This window comes from Scylla paramamosain, unplaced genomic scaffold (genome assembly GCF_035594125.1).
Source record: "Scylla paramamosain isolate STU-SP2022 unplaced genomic scaffold, ASM3559412v1 Contig3, whole genome shotgun sequence".
NCBI classification, from domain to species: Eukaryota; Metazoa; Arthropoda; class Malacostraca; order Decapoda; family Portunidae; genus Scylla; species Scylla paramamosain.
The window spans coordinates 3,404,371-3,421,085 of NW_026973668.1; the positions used below are offsets into that span (position 1 = coordinate 3,404,371).

Consider the following 16,715-nt stretch of genomic DNA (forward strand, 5'->3'; position numbering starts at 1 on the left):
TCCTGTAAGATTGTTTTGTTGATTAATAATTGGTCTTTAGTGCTTGATTTATTCCTTATACAGATCTTCCATTCTTTTCCAGGTAGTTCCCACTGTCTAGATGTTCATATGTTGCATCTGCTATGACCCCTGTCAGCCACTTGTATGTTGTTGATGGGCAGCAGACGGGTCTGTATTTGTTTGGCAATTGAGTCTGGCCGGTCTTTGGGAGCAGGTTGGTACTTCCAGTGGTTAGCCATTGTGGGGAGTCCTCTTCTCCTTTTTGTGATCTGGTAAAAAGCCAGTGCATAGTGATGGTGCAGTGATGTGATCTTTTTTAGCCAAAAGTTTGGGATCTTGTCTATGCCTGGGGCCTTAAAGTTGCTGTATAGACTAATTTTCTTTCTCAGACCTTTCTGTGTCAATTCAACAGCTGGTATTTGTTGTTTGTTTCTGTTTTTCTCTATGATGGTTTCTATCCCTGGGGCTTCCTGGTGTTGTCTGGGGTTTTCAAACAATGGCCTCTGGAATCCTTCAACTGCCTCTTCCTCAGGTGGGTCTCTGACTTCTGTTGAGATGTTTGTCATGTATCAAGGGGAGAGGGAGAGAGAAAAAGAGATGATAGTAAGAGTGACAAAAGAGTTCCTGGTACAGGCGTGCAAAAAACAGACCATTTTAGTTCTGTAGCTTTGTTCTCTGTGCTGTGCTCTGCAGGTAGTGGGAGGACCAGAGCAGAACAATGAAGGGAGGGAGGACCTATGAAGTGATAGAACTTGAACTTTTTTAGCCTATCTATCTCCTGCTCCACTATCTCCCTAGTTATGGAAATATCTGTCAGCTTCTCATACTCATCTGCTCTAAACACCTGTTCACTATCTGGCATATCCTGCATGTTTTCCTGGGTGAAAATAGTTAAAAAATAATCATTCAGAAGTTTACTAATCTCCTCCCCAGAACTAACCAGCTCCCCATCTGCTGCCTTTAATGGACCTACAGTATCCTTATTTTTCGTCCTAGCATTGCAGTCCTCTTCATTTGTTACTTTCCTTATAATCGTAGCATCATCAGCAAAAAGGTTCATGTAACTTTCTTCACCTTCTGTCATATCATTTACATAAACTGTGAACATAATAGGTGCCAGTACTGAACCTTGAGTGACTCCACTTATTACTGTTCTCCAATTCGACTTGGTGCCTTTAATTTCTGTCCTCATTTCTCTGTTTGTCAAAAAGTCAGTCATCCACTTTAACAGTGATCGACTGGGTCCTCCAATTTTTTCCAATTTCCATATTAGTCTTCTGTGCGGAACTTTATCAAATGCTTTTCTCAGATCTAAGTATATGCAGTTGGTCCATCCATCTCTCTCTTGCACTATATCTATTACTCTTGAGTAGAAACTTATCAAATTCGTAACACAAGATCTTCCTTTTTTGAAGCCAAACTGTTTCTCTGTTATCACCTTGTTGTCTTCTAGGTATTTCACCCATCTGTTCTTGATAATCTTTTGACAAATCTTCACCACCACACCTGTGAGCGATACATGTCTGTAATTTAATGGATTTTCTTTACTTCCAGTCTTGTGGATTGGGGTAATATCCACCCGTTTCCAATCTATTGGTGCTCTACCTTTTACCAGGGTCGTGCTAATTATATTGTGCAGTGCTGAGACTGACTGTGAGCTACACTCTTTTAAAATCCAACTTGAGACACCATCAGGACCCATTGCTTTCCTTACATCCAGGTCTTCCAACATATTCTTTACTTTTTCTACTGATGTTTTAATCTCCTTTAGGTCGGTCCCTTTTCCTAACGCTGTCCTCTCACCTCTGAAATAATTTTCCATACTAAACACAGAGTGGAAGTATCTGTTAAACACTTCAGCTACTTTTTCTGGGTCATCCACTGTCTCTTCTCCAGTTTTTACTGTGCTTATTTCACCTTATCTCTTTAATTTTCCATTGATGAATTTATAAAATAATTTTGGTTGGTCTTTATGTTTCTCCACAACATTCTTTTCAAAAATTTTCTGCTAATCTATGAGTTTTGACATATTCGTTCCTCTTCCTTATATAATTGTTCCACAGGTCCAGTCTCTTGTTTTTCTTCCACTTGTTCCATGCTTTTTCTCTCTCCAATCTAGCTGTTGCACATCTCCTGTTGTACCAATCCTTTTTGAAAAGGTTCTCTGTTGATCTTTTGGATACCCATTTCTCTACTCCCTTATCATAAATGTCCAGGAAAGCTGTCCACTTTTCCTCTATGTCCTCCTTTTGAATAACTATGTTCCAATTCACTTCACTGAAATACTTCCTAAGTTGTCCAAAGTTAGTCTTGTTGTAGTTTAACCATTCTCTTCTGTGGTCCTCTTTCCTTATACTGAGGTTATTATCCATAACTGTGAACTGAATCAGCACATGATCACTTTTTCCTATTGGGTTTATGCATTTAAGGTCTTCTACTATTTCTTGTTCCTTGGTGAAAATTAGATTGAGCCTTGAAGGTGCTTCATTTCTCCTAAATCTTGTCATCTGTTACCCATTGTGTCAGGAAATTTTCAACAGCCAGGTCTAATAGCTTGTTTTCCCATGATGACTCACTGCCTTCTGTAGTCCAGTTCTCCCAATATACCTCTTTACAGCTGAAGTTCCCCATCAGGAGTATATCGTCATTTTCCTCGAGCAGCTCCGCCAAACATGTCCTTGTGTCCTCAGGTATTTTCTTATATTCATCCTCTCTCCAAGAGTTGGAATAGGGGGGAACCTAAATCACCACAACGTTACGGTATCTTCCCATATTCTGTCTTAAGCTTATTCTCAATACTTCTGCCTCCTCCAGCCCATATGTGACAGATTCCACTAATAAATCCTTCCTAACTAGAAGCATCGCACCTCCCCGTTTATTCTTTCTATTCCTCATCCACAGGATGAATTTTCCTTCACCAATATTTAATATATCCCCTACACTTGCCAATTTAGTTTCAACAGTTCCCATGATGTCCGGTTTCTCCTCTTTTAAATAATCTTCTAGTTCCAACACTGCTGCCATTAGTCCATTTATGTTCGTGTATGCTACTTTTAGTCTTCCCCTTCCGCATTTACTTCCCTTCTGTACCACTTTCTCAACCTCACGTCCATCACCCTCCAAAAGAACTTTTTTTTCTTTTTTCTCCACCTCTGATAGTTTTCGTTTTTTTTTTTTTCATTTGCTCCTTTCTTAGTTAATTTCTAGTATATCTCTCTTCTCTGGTTCTATTTTTTTTTTTTTCATCCACACTTGTTTGTATTCTTCCAACTTGGCCAGTTTCCGGGATTTACTCGGTGTTTCTTCAGCTGCCACTTGTGACCTAAACCTTATTTTCATAGGACTGTCCACCCTCAACATATCTAATCAATCTTTTAATTTCTTCGCTTGATCGAGTCATGCTTTGTCCGACCGCCGTTTACCCGCGCTTGGTGACCAAGCAGCTGATAGCAGGCGGCCAGGACAACCCCTTTGGAGGGGACGACAGGGTAGCGGGCTAAAGCCAGCACTACTCACACCTACCGTCTTCAACGGCACAGGTGATGCGAAACCTACCTGCCGAAGTCGCCCCCGACAGGATTCCGGTGTACCAGTCTGTATTTCCCCCCGTCTGAGATTCCCTCAGGGGGAAATCTGGCCCAGGATAAATCTCCCCCAGGGGAAAATTTGACCCAGGATAGTATTCTCCCCTCCTGGCCAATATTCCCCCTGCCCCCATACACATACACAACCACCAGATCTTCAATAATAAGGGAGGATCCAGGAAGCATGAAGTGAACGTTTACAACTATGGCCGTAACTAGTTAACGCACCGCATTACAGAAAATTAACTCCATAATAACGAAGCAAACTGGCAAATCACTTAAGCCTTACAATATAGTGATTCGATCATAACGAGACAGGGACTTCAGCATTACGAAAAAAAAACAACAACAACAACAGCTAGGCGATATAATAGGGAGATTACTCCGAGCAGTAGTAAGGGTATCAGCAGCTACATTATCCTACTAGCATAAACTCTAAAGCCGCTTTCACACCAAGGTGGCATGTCGCACGTAGGCGAAAATCTATCTAGACACTTCAAAACTATTCTACGAGTATATATGCCATACATCCAAAAATTTTCATTTTCAGTAGCTTTTGTTTTTTTTTAAATTTATATTATCTTGGTTAATAATAACTTTGGATGTGAACGTTCCATTAATAGTCCGATCCCCGAGTGGCATGCAAGTCACACGTGGCACATGCGACGTGCCACGCCACTTCTGTGTGAAAGGTATCATATATTTCCAGATGTTCGTTTCCGCGTGGCATGCCATGTGCGACATGCCACCTTGGTGTGAAAGCGGCCTAACATAATGAGGCAAACTGGCAAATCACTGAAGCCTAACAATACAGTGATTCGATCATCACGAGACAGGGACTTCAGCATTACAATGATAAATCTTAAAAAAAAAACATCATGAGCTCCCTTTTACTCTTCAATAACCACTGTATTCGTTACATTACGCTGTTTTGTGTACGGTGGACTTAATGACTCTCTGACGTACAAAACGTCTCCTTCCCTACCTTTATTCTTGTCTCCCCCTTCCCTTGTCCATAGTGCCATATGACCTATATTTTCCTGTCACATTTACATACGTCATAAGCATTACAATACTTTACACTACTTGCCCTTGGTGACTTGAAAACGGTGTTATGATTTTTTGTGTGGGGGGGGGGTGAAATGGCCAAGAGGGAGGAAATATATCCTATGTCTGTCATTCCCCCCCAGGGAAAAACAGCCCAGACCAATTTTCCCGGGGGGGGGGGGGAAATTTAACCTAGGCTACTGTTCCCAGGGGGAACTACAGTCAGGGGGGAAATTTTTCCTGCTACACCGGTTCTGAGGACGCCACCCTCAGCCAGGCGGTTGGCTATCTGCTTTACTAGACCCGCCGCAGCACGAAACACCAATTCGCAGACTGCGAGCTCTGCTAGGACGCCCTTGATCCGAGGGACGGACACAGAGGCTCTATGCCCGCCCCTCGGACCCGGGGGGACTGGTACCGCATCCGCACCGTGTACCCCATTATCAAAGCCTATGAACCCGCTGGTATTTGAAGGCAGGAAGAGCGCTACCCCCACCACCAACGGGCCGTCATCCCGTCATCATCTCTCCAGTTAGCTCTTTTTCTTCTGGTAATGTCCCCACTAATTTTTCCACACATCTTTTCCTTCTTTTCTCTTTCAGTCCATTGAGGTGTACACTCTTCCTTCAGGCAGAATACCACATTTTTTTTTTTCTGATCCACAGTGTCTCTCACCAAGTTTTCTTTCTGTTTTATAAATTGAACAACTTTTTCTGTTAGCTTTGTGTCGTTTGCCTTGGTCTATTCCTGCACAATTTTCCTAAAATCGATCTTTTCTTCCTCTTGTTCTTTCCTCCAATTTCCCTGTTTTACGCTTAACTCTTCCACTTTGCCTTCATATTCCATTGATTTCTTTTCAAATAACGTTAGTTTTTTATGTAGGTCGTCGTATGCACTTTTCCACACCCCCTTTTCGGTGATCAGTTTCAAACATCTTCTCCATCTTGTCAAATCTATCCTTCATTTCGGTTTCCAGTGATAATTCTTCTCATCATTGCTTCTCCGACCCTTCGGTCCTCTTCCCCAAATCCCGGTAAGTCTCTCTGTCTTGCCTTCGGGACGGTCCCCGTTGGTGTAAACAACACAGTGGGGACCGAAGTAGCCCCTTCTTCATCGTTCACTATAGCAATTTAACCGCTTTCTACAAAACACTTTTGGAGACAGGACAGCAACGAGTAAAACCAGTGTGAAGTCTCACATCTGTATTTCCACTAGGGCAGCTCTCAGCGACGTAGATGGCTGGATTTTTAGGAACACCTATATGCGTTGACTTTTCTGTCCGCCATGACAGTGTGTCTGTGTGTGTGTACAAATATATATATATATATATATATATATATATATATATATATATATATATATATATATATATATATATATACACACACACACACACACACACACACACACACACACACACACACACACATGTATATATATATATATATATATATATATATATATATATATATATATATATATATATATATATATATATATATATATATATATATATATATATATATATATATATATATATCCCAAGATCTTTCTCAGTGTCCCTTTTCTGGATTTTTGCTTCTTTCAGCTTATAGGTTCCAACAGGTCTGTTTTTGCTTTCCCCTAACTCCAATACACTACATTTTCTTGCATCAAATGCAATGTTCCATTTTTTACTCCATTCATATATCCTATTGAAGTCCTTTTGGAGCAGGTCACAGTCCTCTTTATTCTTTACTTCCTTCATGATCTTGCATCATCAACAAACAGACTTGCATCACTTCCTGTCTCCTTAACCATATCATTTATGTATATAGCAAACATAATAGGAGGTAGAACTGATCCCTGAGGAACTCCACTGTAAACACTTTTGAATGTAGATGTTTTGTCTCTTATAACTGTCCTCATCTTTGTCCTTTAGGAAGTCTTCCATCCATGCCAGTAATTTTCTTCCCACACCACCTTCTTCTCTAAGTTTCCACACTAGTCTCTTGCGTGGAACTTTGTCGAAGGCCTTCTCCGGGTCTAAATAAATGCAGTCCGCCCATCTGTCTCTTTCTTGTATTATATCGGTAACTCTTGAATAGAAGCACACCAAGTTAGCAGTACAGGAGTGTCCTTTTTGAAAGCCAAACTGTCACTTATTATGTCTTTGGTCTCCAGGTATTCCATCCATTTGTCTCTAACTGCCCTTTCACAGATCTTGGCCACCACACTTGTCAATGATACAGGTCTGTAATTCATCAGATCCTCTCCCTTGCCTTCTTTGTATATTGCAATAATATTTGGGCTCTTCCAGTCTTCAGAGACTCTACCTACTCTCAGCAAACAATTGGTGATACTGTGTATTTTAGCATTTTAGCACTTGGCTCACTGCTGCACTCTTTCAACACCCAGTTTGACACTCCATCCGGTCCATGTGCCTTTCTTGCATCTAACCCACTCAGTAATTTCTACACTTCTTCAATAGATATCTGGATCTCATGCAAGGTGTTACCCTTCATGGTTATTTCCTCCTGATTGTTGAAGTCATCTTCCCTGGTGAAAGCTTTCTGAAAACAGTCATTCATTTCATAACTTCTGCCATTTCTGCTGCCTTTGTGTATTGTAGTTCATTCACTTCCAGCTTGCTTATCCCTTCTTTGTTTTTTTAATTTACTGTATATGAATTTGGCTAGTCCTTACACCTCTCCACTGTATCCTTCTCATAGTTTCTTTTTATCTCTCTGCATAGACCAATGTCATTTCTGGCCTCCGCATAGTTTTTCTACAGTTCTGGCCTTCTTTTTCCTTCTCCATTTATTCAACACCTGGTCACTCTTACTTTTTGCCTCCGTACAACTCTTGTCAAACCAGTCACTTTTCCTAATCTCTCTCTTGTTCACTTTTGGAACGATGGTATTGGTCATGTTAAAGGCGCTCCAATCTGCCTGTGTAAAAATCATTTCATGGCTTTATGGTCTGCCCTCCTATAGTTCAACCTTTCAATCTTGTGACACTCTTCTCTCAGACACTTTAAAGTCTCTGTTATTTGGAGTTCAATTAACACGTGATCACTCTTGCTTAAAGGGGAGTCTCAGGTGACACTTTCTATAATTTCTGGGTCTTTCATGAAAACCGAGTCCAGTCTCAGTGGTACACCATCACTTCTAAATCTCGTGTCAATTGCAATCCATTGTGTTAAAGTGTTTTCCATGGCTAACTTCAGCATTTCACTCCCCCATGATTCGTCACTTCCTTCACTTGTCCATTCATCTCAATTTAGTTCTCTACAGTTGAAGCCAACCATGATGGTCAGCTTGCATTTCCTCTGGCACGACGCGTCAGTCATACACTCGGCTGACGCCTCCACACCTGTTCTGCTGCGCAGCACCGGATGGTGGCACTCGGAGAAGGTGTGGCATGTGCTGGTGTGGTGGTGTGCAGGACAGGCAGCACGTTCACTGCAGTACTAGTGGCACATTAACAACATTTCTGTATCATCAACAGGATACTTCCTTAGGGTTAATACTTACTTAAGATGTAATGTGTAATGTGCACCGCCTCTCTCTGCCTCCCCGACATCTCACCTGTTTGGGCAGATGGTTTAGGGTGCTGGGTGGAGACTTGGCTGAGAGACACGGGGTGTGCTGGTGGCGCAGACTGCCGGGAGTGGATTCCAGGAAATTGTTACTGAAGAAACTTGTTGTATGTTTGTCTGAAGAGACTCATACTATCTTGGGCATAAACAAGAGTCGATACTGACACCAATAACATTTGTATAGTACCAGCTGCTCTCTCTCTCTCTCTCTCTCTCTCTGCAGTAGGTAATGCAATGATCTTCCTTTCCTGTGCCTTGCTCCACTGTGAGGTCTTGTTCAAGTCAGTGTGAGGAATTCCACAGTCAGTGTGGCTTGTCATTCTCTTAATATTGAGGCATCATCTGCAGACAGAATGACACGTTTCTGAAGGTTGTGTGGCTCGCCTCGCATGACTCGTTCTCCTTGATGTCCTCTTCAGCGTCACTACTGCAGTGACACGGCAGCTCTTTCCCATGGGACACACATGTGCATCTCCTCGGCTGAGTCCATTCTCCTGGCCAGCAATGGGTCTGGCCTTGCTTGGCCATCCTCTCCCGGCTGCCCGCCGAGTCATCCAGCTGTCCACTGTCGGTCCCGCTGGTCTTTCTCCCTGAAGTGTTTCCCATGTTGCTTCCTTGCCGGCAGAGTCTGCACCCAGCCATTCTCTTTGTTGTGCAAAAACCTTCCACAAATGGTGTACAAGTAATAGACTAACTGTAAATCCCAGCAAAACATATTACATGCTATTTACCAATAAGCCCATAAATATACTGCCACCTCTGTTTTATCATGATAAGATTATTAATAGAACTAATCACCATAACTTACTAGGAATAACCTATGATGAAAATATGACTTTCAAACCACACATATCAAATCTCATGCTGAAATTATCCAGGATTGTTTCCCTCCTGTACCAGATTAAAGATTTAGTTCCACAATATGTACTTATAATTTTATACAATGCACATGTTTTACCACACTTACAGTACTGCATACCTATCTGGTGCAACACCTATCTAACACACCTGATACCACTCTTCAGATTGCAAAAAAAATAATTAGAATCATAACATTCAGTGACTATTTTGCTCATACACAACTTCTTTTCAAAGAGACAAATATATTGAAGTTATTTGATATTAATAAAGTGCAAATTGGAATTCAGATGTACAAACAAATTAAAGACACAAACAATACAGCTATAAGACATCAACATAACTATCCTACACGTGCTCGAGACAACCTCTCCATACCACTTCACCACCTAACGATATTTCAACATTCATTATCTTATACTGGCCCAAAAACATGGAATTCGATTCCAGAACACATTAGATTATTACCCACAATACTTTCATTTAAAAAAAAAATTAAGAAACATATAATTTCCACTTATTAAATTGACAATCAAACATTCAATCAATCAGGCAACATAAAACAAAATAAAATAAAATAAATAGTTATGTCACTGGTGTCACGTACATTGTAATAAAATATTGTGTATATATGCGTGTTTGCATTTGTGTATGTATATTACATACTCGTATATCATTTATATGCCTATGTGTGTTATGATTTTGTGTGAATGTGTGTATGTATGGGCGGATGCATGCTAGTATACATGTATGTATGGACAAAGTTAATATGTATATTTGTGTATGTAAAGATATTGCCTATGCTACTGGCAACATATGGAATGGGGTTGAGAAGATAATTTAATTATCTTATAAGTAATACTGCCCAAAAAGCCTCGGCTTTATATGGGCTGCTTTGCTATTCAAAAATATATTTAATCTATGTTTTAACTCATGCAAAGTATAATAAAGTGTTTCAAGTGTTTCAAGTGTTTCAAAGGGCGCCGCTTTGTCTCCACTACTTTTGGCTGTGGTGGAGTGACTGTGTTGTGGTGGCTGTGATGGTGGTGTAGCAGGCTGTGGTGGAGGTGGCTGTGGTGGTGATGCAGCAGGCTGTGGAGCAGGTTACTGTGTCATGAAGGAAAAAAGTCAAGGCTCTATTGATGGAAGAAAAACTCTTGTGAGTCTTATTATTATTATTATTATTATTATTATTATTATTATTGTTATTATTATTATTACTATTATTATTATTATCATTATTATTATTATTATTATTATTATTATTATTATTATTATTATTATTATTAGTAGTAGTAGTAGTAGTAGTAGTAGTAGTAGAAGCAGTAGTAGTAGTAGTAACAATAAAAACTTGTTATCACTACTTACTAACAATTACTAGCCTTATAATATTATATCACTCACACAACTCTGAATATTACTGCTGATACTAACAATTTTTTAAGTCCTCCTCCTCCTCATCTTCATCTTCTTCATCAGACTCAAAAGTCACAAATTGAGGCTGACAAGAAACATATCTCGTCAGATTCCCTGTATGGAAGAAACCAAGGGTAATTAGAGGCAGCACACACACACACACACACACACACACACACACACACACACACACACACACACTCACCTGAACACCTTACACCCCCACAAATTGATAGTGACGTCCTCCAGCTCTCTCCACTCCTCCTCCTCAGTGATGGTTTCCTCTGGTATCAAAAAACTTCCATACTCCCTCGTCACCCTGACCCGCGCGTCCTTGAGGAGGTGAAGCAGGCGCCGCCACTCTGCTGCCTCCATCCTGCCCCGGGGGAATGCCATTTTTCTATATCTGGAAGGGTAAATGAAAACATGACAGAAGTTTTATTTTAATTAGTTTGTTTGTTTGTTTTGCTTATGGTAATTATTATCTTTTTTTTGTGATTTCTTTTGTTTCATTATTGTTTTATTTATTGATGCTTTATTTATTATGAATGTTTTTATTTTTATAAATGCTTCATTTTTTTGTTTTTGTTTTTTGTGTTTTGTGTTATGTTATTTTACTTTTAGTTCCATTATTATTTTTTGGATTTTATTTAATTTTATTTAATATTTATTTCTATTGCTTATTAAATTTAGTTTTTTTTATTGTGTATTTTTTTGTATTTTCACATATATTTTATATTTTTTGTTTTTATTTTGATTATATTTCATGTATTTTCATTTAGAATATTTCTTTACACTAGTTATATATATATATATATATATATATATATATATATATATATATATATATATATATATATATATATATATATATATATATATATATATATATATATATATATATATATATATATATATATATATATATATATATATATATATATATATATATATATATATATATATATATATATATATATATATATATATATATATATATATATATATATATATATATAATTTTTTTTTCTTTTATCTCTTATGTAAGAGGGCCACTGACCAAGGACAGAAAAAAAAAAAAGAGAGGCTCATTTGTTGTCAGTAGCCATAAAAATGTCAAATAGAATGGTAAAAAATTGAAGGATAAGTGTCTTGAAATGTCCCTCTTGAAGAAGTTCAAGTCATAGGAAGGTGGAAATACAGAAGCAGGCAGGGAGTTCCAGAGTTTATCAGAGAAAAGGACGAATGATTCAGAATACTGGTTAACTCTTATATTATAGAGGTGGCAGAATAGGGATGAGAGAAAGAAGAAAGTCTTGTACAGTGAGACCATGGGAGGAGGAGAGGCATGCAGTTAGCAAGATCAGAAGAGCAGTTAGCATGAAAACAGTGGTATAAGATAGCAAGAGATGCAACATTGTGGTGATGAGAAAAAGGCTTAAGACAGTCAGTGAGAGGAGAGGAGTTGATGAGACAAAAAACATTTGACTCGACCTTGTCTAAAAGAGCGTTATGAGTGGAACCTCCTAGACATGTGAAGCATACTCCATACATGGATGGATAAGGCCCCTTTATAGAGTTAGCAGCTGGGAGGGCGAGAGAAACTGGTGGAGATGACTCAGAACACCTAACTTCATAGAAGCTGTTTTAGCTAGAGATGAGATGTGAAGATTCCAGTTTAGATTATAAGTAAAGGACAGACTCAGGAAGTTCATTGTAGAAGAGGGAGACAGTTGAGTGTCATTGAAGAGGGGATAGTTGTCTGGAAGGTTGTGTCGAGTTGATAGATGGAGGAATTGAGTTTTTGAGGCATTGAACAATACCAAGTTTGCTCTCCCCCCAATCAGAAATTTTAGAGAGATCAGAATTCAGGCATTCTATGGCTTCCCTGCTTGAACTGTTTACTTCCTGAAGGGCTGGACGTCTGTGAAAAGACATGGAAAAGTGCAGGGTGGTATCATCAGTGTAAGAGTGGATAGGACAAAAAAGTTTGTTTGATTTGTTGATTTGTTTCTCCATATAGAGTGCTATTCATGCTTTTTAGCGTTTTTTTTTTTTTTTTTTACCAAAGAAGCTCAAAAACATACATAACACTCGTTTTTGGTAATGTCTTTTCGTTTCTCCGTATAGGGTGTTTTGCATGTATTTTGGTGTTTTTCTATGCAATAAGCTCAAAAACACTAAAATACTTGTTTAGGAAAAGTTATTCCCCTTTTCCATAAAGAGTGTTTTGCATGAGTCTTAAAGTTTTAGTACGTAAGGAGTGAAAATAGATGTTTTGGTAATTTTTTTGTCTTACTTATACGAGTTTTCCATACTTTTTTTTTTTTTTTGCGTTTAGGTTCATAGCACATTCATGAACACTCAAAGGACACGTTTCTTGAAATCTCTCTTCTTTTCGCCATGAAGGGTGCTTTGCATGCATTTTATCGGTTTGGTGTGAAATACACTCAAAGTAAACGTTTTTCCATATAGAGTTATTTATGTGTTATCCCGTTTTGGGACCCAAGGTTAAAAACACTCATAATAAATGTTCATCGCAGTGTGTTTTCATTTCCCATATAGGGTACTTCTCATGGAATTTGGCATTTTTTTTTTTTACGTAAGAAGTTTAAAAACACTCAAAATTCTTGTTTTTGGTAATGTTATCCTGTTTCGCTATAAATCGTGTTTTGCATGACTCTTAGCTTTTTGCTACGAAATTAAGTCAAAACACTTAAATGCCACATTTTTGGTAATAAAGTAAAAAACAATGGAATGTCACGTTTTTTTTTTTTTTATAATAATTTCTATTCACATATAGGATGCCTTCCATGTTTTGTAGGCTTCTGTTGCCTAGCACGCTCATAAACACTCAAAAGACACGTTTCTGGAAAGGTCGTTTCCTTTTTCGATAGATGCATATATATTTTCTGTTTCTCTATAAAAGGATAAAAGGTTTTGTATGCGTTTAAGCGCTTTGGTACGTAAATAGTTGAAAACACTCAAGAGACACGCTTTTGCTAATGATTTATCTTTTTCCATATAGTGTTATTTTTATGCTTTTTAACATTTATCGTGGCTAACACCCTGAAAACTCCCAAAAGACACAATTCAGTTAATGACCTTTCCTGTCCCCATTAAAGGTGGCTTTGCATGCATTTTGGCGTTTGGTACCTAACACTGGGAAAAACGCTCAAAATACACGTCTTTGGTAATGATGCTTTGTTTCGCCATAGAGAGTGCTATTCATGCCTTTTAACATTTTGATACCTAAGATTTTAATAACTCTTATAACATACATTTCTCTTAATACTATTTTCTTTCACCATATAGAGTACTTTTCATGCATTTTAGAATTTTTCTACGTAACAAGCTGAAAATCTATGGAAATACACGTTTTTGGTAAAGTTGTACATTTTCTACATAAAGGGTGTTTTCTCTGCTTTTTAGCATTTTGGTACGCAAGTAGCTTATTTTTGGTAATATATTCTTTTCCCATATAGGGTACTCTCGATGGCTTCTAGCGTTTTGGTCCCTAACACGTCCATAATTACTGAACAAAAACGTTTCTTAAAATGTCGTTCCTTTCACCATATAAGGTGCTTTACATGCATTTTAGCTTTCTGGTACCTAACAATGTTAATTAAACTGAAAATACACGTTTTTAGGTAGTGTTGTTCTGTTTCTCCATAAGTTTTAGCGTTTTGGTAATTGAGAAGTTCAAAAACATTCACAATACATGTTTCTCGTAATGTATTTTTTGTCTCCCCATACAGGTTGCTTTGCATTTATTTTGGCGTTCATGTACGTCACAAGCTCAAAACACTGAAAATACTTGTTTATGGTAATGCTACTCTGTGTCTCCATAAAGGGTGTTTTGAGTGCGTTTTAGCATTTTGGTACGTATGTACTAGAATGTAGGAAAAAGAAGAGAAAAATAAAAAGAGGAAGAAAAAATGGGAGATGGTGATAGCGGATAGTAGGAGGTGGCGGATGGTGGATTGCGGATGTTGGAAAGTGGCGGATGATGGAAGGTGGCAGATGGTGCACGGCGGTTGATGAAAGGTGGCGGATGGCGGATGTTGGAGGTGGCAGGCGGTGGATGACACGAGCCGCCTGCCACTTCATATCGTACGAAAACTGCCACCTCCCAATAACATCCATCATCCAGCACCTCAACATCACCCATCCACCACCTCACATCACCCATTCACTACCTCACACCACGCATCATCCGCCACCTCCCAGATGGATGGTGGGTGGTGGCGATGGTGGCTGTTGGATGTTGGGAGGTGGCGATGGTGGCTGTTGGATGTTGGGTGGTGGCGATGGTGGCTGTTGGATGTTGGGTGGTGGCGATGGTGGCTGTTGGATGTTGGGTGGTGGCGATGGTGGCAGTTGGATGTTGGGAGGTGGCGATGGTGGCTGTTGGATGTTGGGAGGTGGCGATGGTGGCTGTTGGATGTTGGGTGGTGGCGATGGTGGCTGTTGGATGTTGGGAGGTGGCTGTTGGATGTTGGGAGGTGGCGATGGTGGCTGTTGGATGTTGGGAGGTGGCGATGGTGGCTGTTGGATGTTGGGAGGTGGCGATGGTGGCTGTTGGATGTTGGGAGGTGGCGATGGTGGCTGTTGGATGTTGGGATATGGCTGTTGGATGTTGGGAGGTGGCGATGGTGGCTGTTGGATGTTGGGAGGTGGCGATGGTGGCTGTTGGATGTTGGGTGGTGGCGATGGTGGCTGTTGGATGTTGGGAGGTGGCGATGGTGGCTGTTGGATGTTGGGAGGTAGCGATGGTGGCTGTTGGATGTTGGGTGGTGGCGATGGTGGCTGTTGGATGTTGGGAGGTGGCTGTTGGATGTTGGGAGGTGGCGATGGTGGCTGTTGGATGTTGGGAGGTGGCGATGGTGGCTGTTGGATGTTGGGAGGTGGCGATGGTGGCTGTTGGATGTTGGGAGCTGGCTGTTGGATGTTGGGTGGTGGCAATGGTGGCTGTTGGATGTTGGGAGGTGGCGATGGTGGCTGTTGGATGTTGGGAGGTGGCGATGGTGGCTGTTGGATGTTGGGAGGTGGCGATGTTGGCTGTTGGATGTAGGGAGGTGGCGATGGTGGCTGTTGGATGTTGGGAGGTGGCGATGGTGGCTGTTGGATGTTGGGAGGTGGCTGTTGGATGTTGGGTGGTGGCGATGGTGGCTGTTGGATGTTGGGAGGTGGCGATGGTGGCTGTTGGATGTTGAGTGGTGGCGATGGTGGCTGTTGGATGTTGGGTGGTGGCGATGGTGGCTGTTGGATGTTGGGTGGTGGCGATGGTGGGTGTTGTATGGTGGGTGGTGGCCGTTGGATGTTGGGAGGTGGCGGTGGTGGCTGTTGGATGTTGGGTGGTGGCGATGGTGGCTGTTGGATGTTGGGAGGTGGCTGTTGGATGTTGGGAGGTGGCGATGGTGGCTGTTGGATGTTGGGAGGTGGTGATGGTGGCTGTTGGATGTTGGGTGGTAGCGATGGTGGCTGTTTTATGGTGGGTGGTGGCGATGGTGGCTGTTGTATGTTGGGTGGTGGCGATGGTGGCTGTTGGATGTTGGGAGGTGGCGATGGTGGCTGTTGGATGTTGGGAGGTGGCGATGGTGGCTGTTGAATGTTGCGATGTGGCGATGGTGGCTGTTGGATGTTGGATGGTGGCGATGGTGGCTGTTGGATGTTGGGAGGTGGCGATGGTGGCTGTTGGATGTTGGGAGGTGGCAATGGTGGCTGTTGGATGTTGGGAGGTGGCGATGGTGGCTGTTGGATGTTGGGAGGTGGCGATGGTGGCTGTTGGATGTTGGGAGATAGCGATGGTGGCTGTTGTATGTTGGGAGGTGGCGATGGTGGCTGTTGAATGTTGCGATGTGGCGATGGTGGCTGTTGGATGTTGGGAGGTGGCGATGGTGGCTGTTGGATGTTGGGAGGTGGCGATGGTGGCTGTTGGATGTTGGGAGGTGGCGATGGTGGCTGTTGGATGTTGGGAGGTGGCGATGGTGGCTGTTGGATGTTGGGAGGTGGCGATGGTGGCTGTTGGATGTTGGGAGGTGGCGATGGTGGCTGTTGGATGTTGGGAGGTGGCGATGGTGGCTGTTGGATGTTGGGAGGTGGCGATGGTGGCTGTTGGATGTTGGGAGGTGGCGATGGTGGCTGTTGGATGTTGGGAGGTGGCGATGGTGGCTGTTGGATGTTGGGAGGTGGCTGTTGGATGTTGGGAGGTGGCGATGGTGGTTGTT

The 16,715-nt window shown here is 41.1% G+C and overlaps 1 long non-coding RNA gene across 2 annotated transcripts; it reads right to left on the reverse strand.

The window, feature by feature from the left end:
• Positions 1 to 6,176: 6,176 nt before the first annotated feature.
• Positions 6,177 to 10,886, reverse strand: LOC135096170 (uncharacterized). 2 transcript variants are annotated; one of them, XR_010264611.1, is made up of 3 exons: positions 10,691 to 10,886; positions 10,504 to 10,599; positions 6,177 to 10,161 (listed from the first exon to the last, which is right to left on the reverse strand). It is a non-coding gene; the product is annotated as an uncharacterized LOC135096170 (long non-coding RNA). The 2 variants fall into 2 exon arrangements; XR_010264610.1 differs by having other exon boundaries at positions 6,177 to 10,176.
• Positions 10,887 to 16,715: the final 5,829 nt, after the last annotated feature.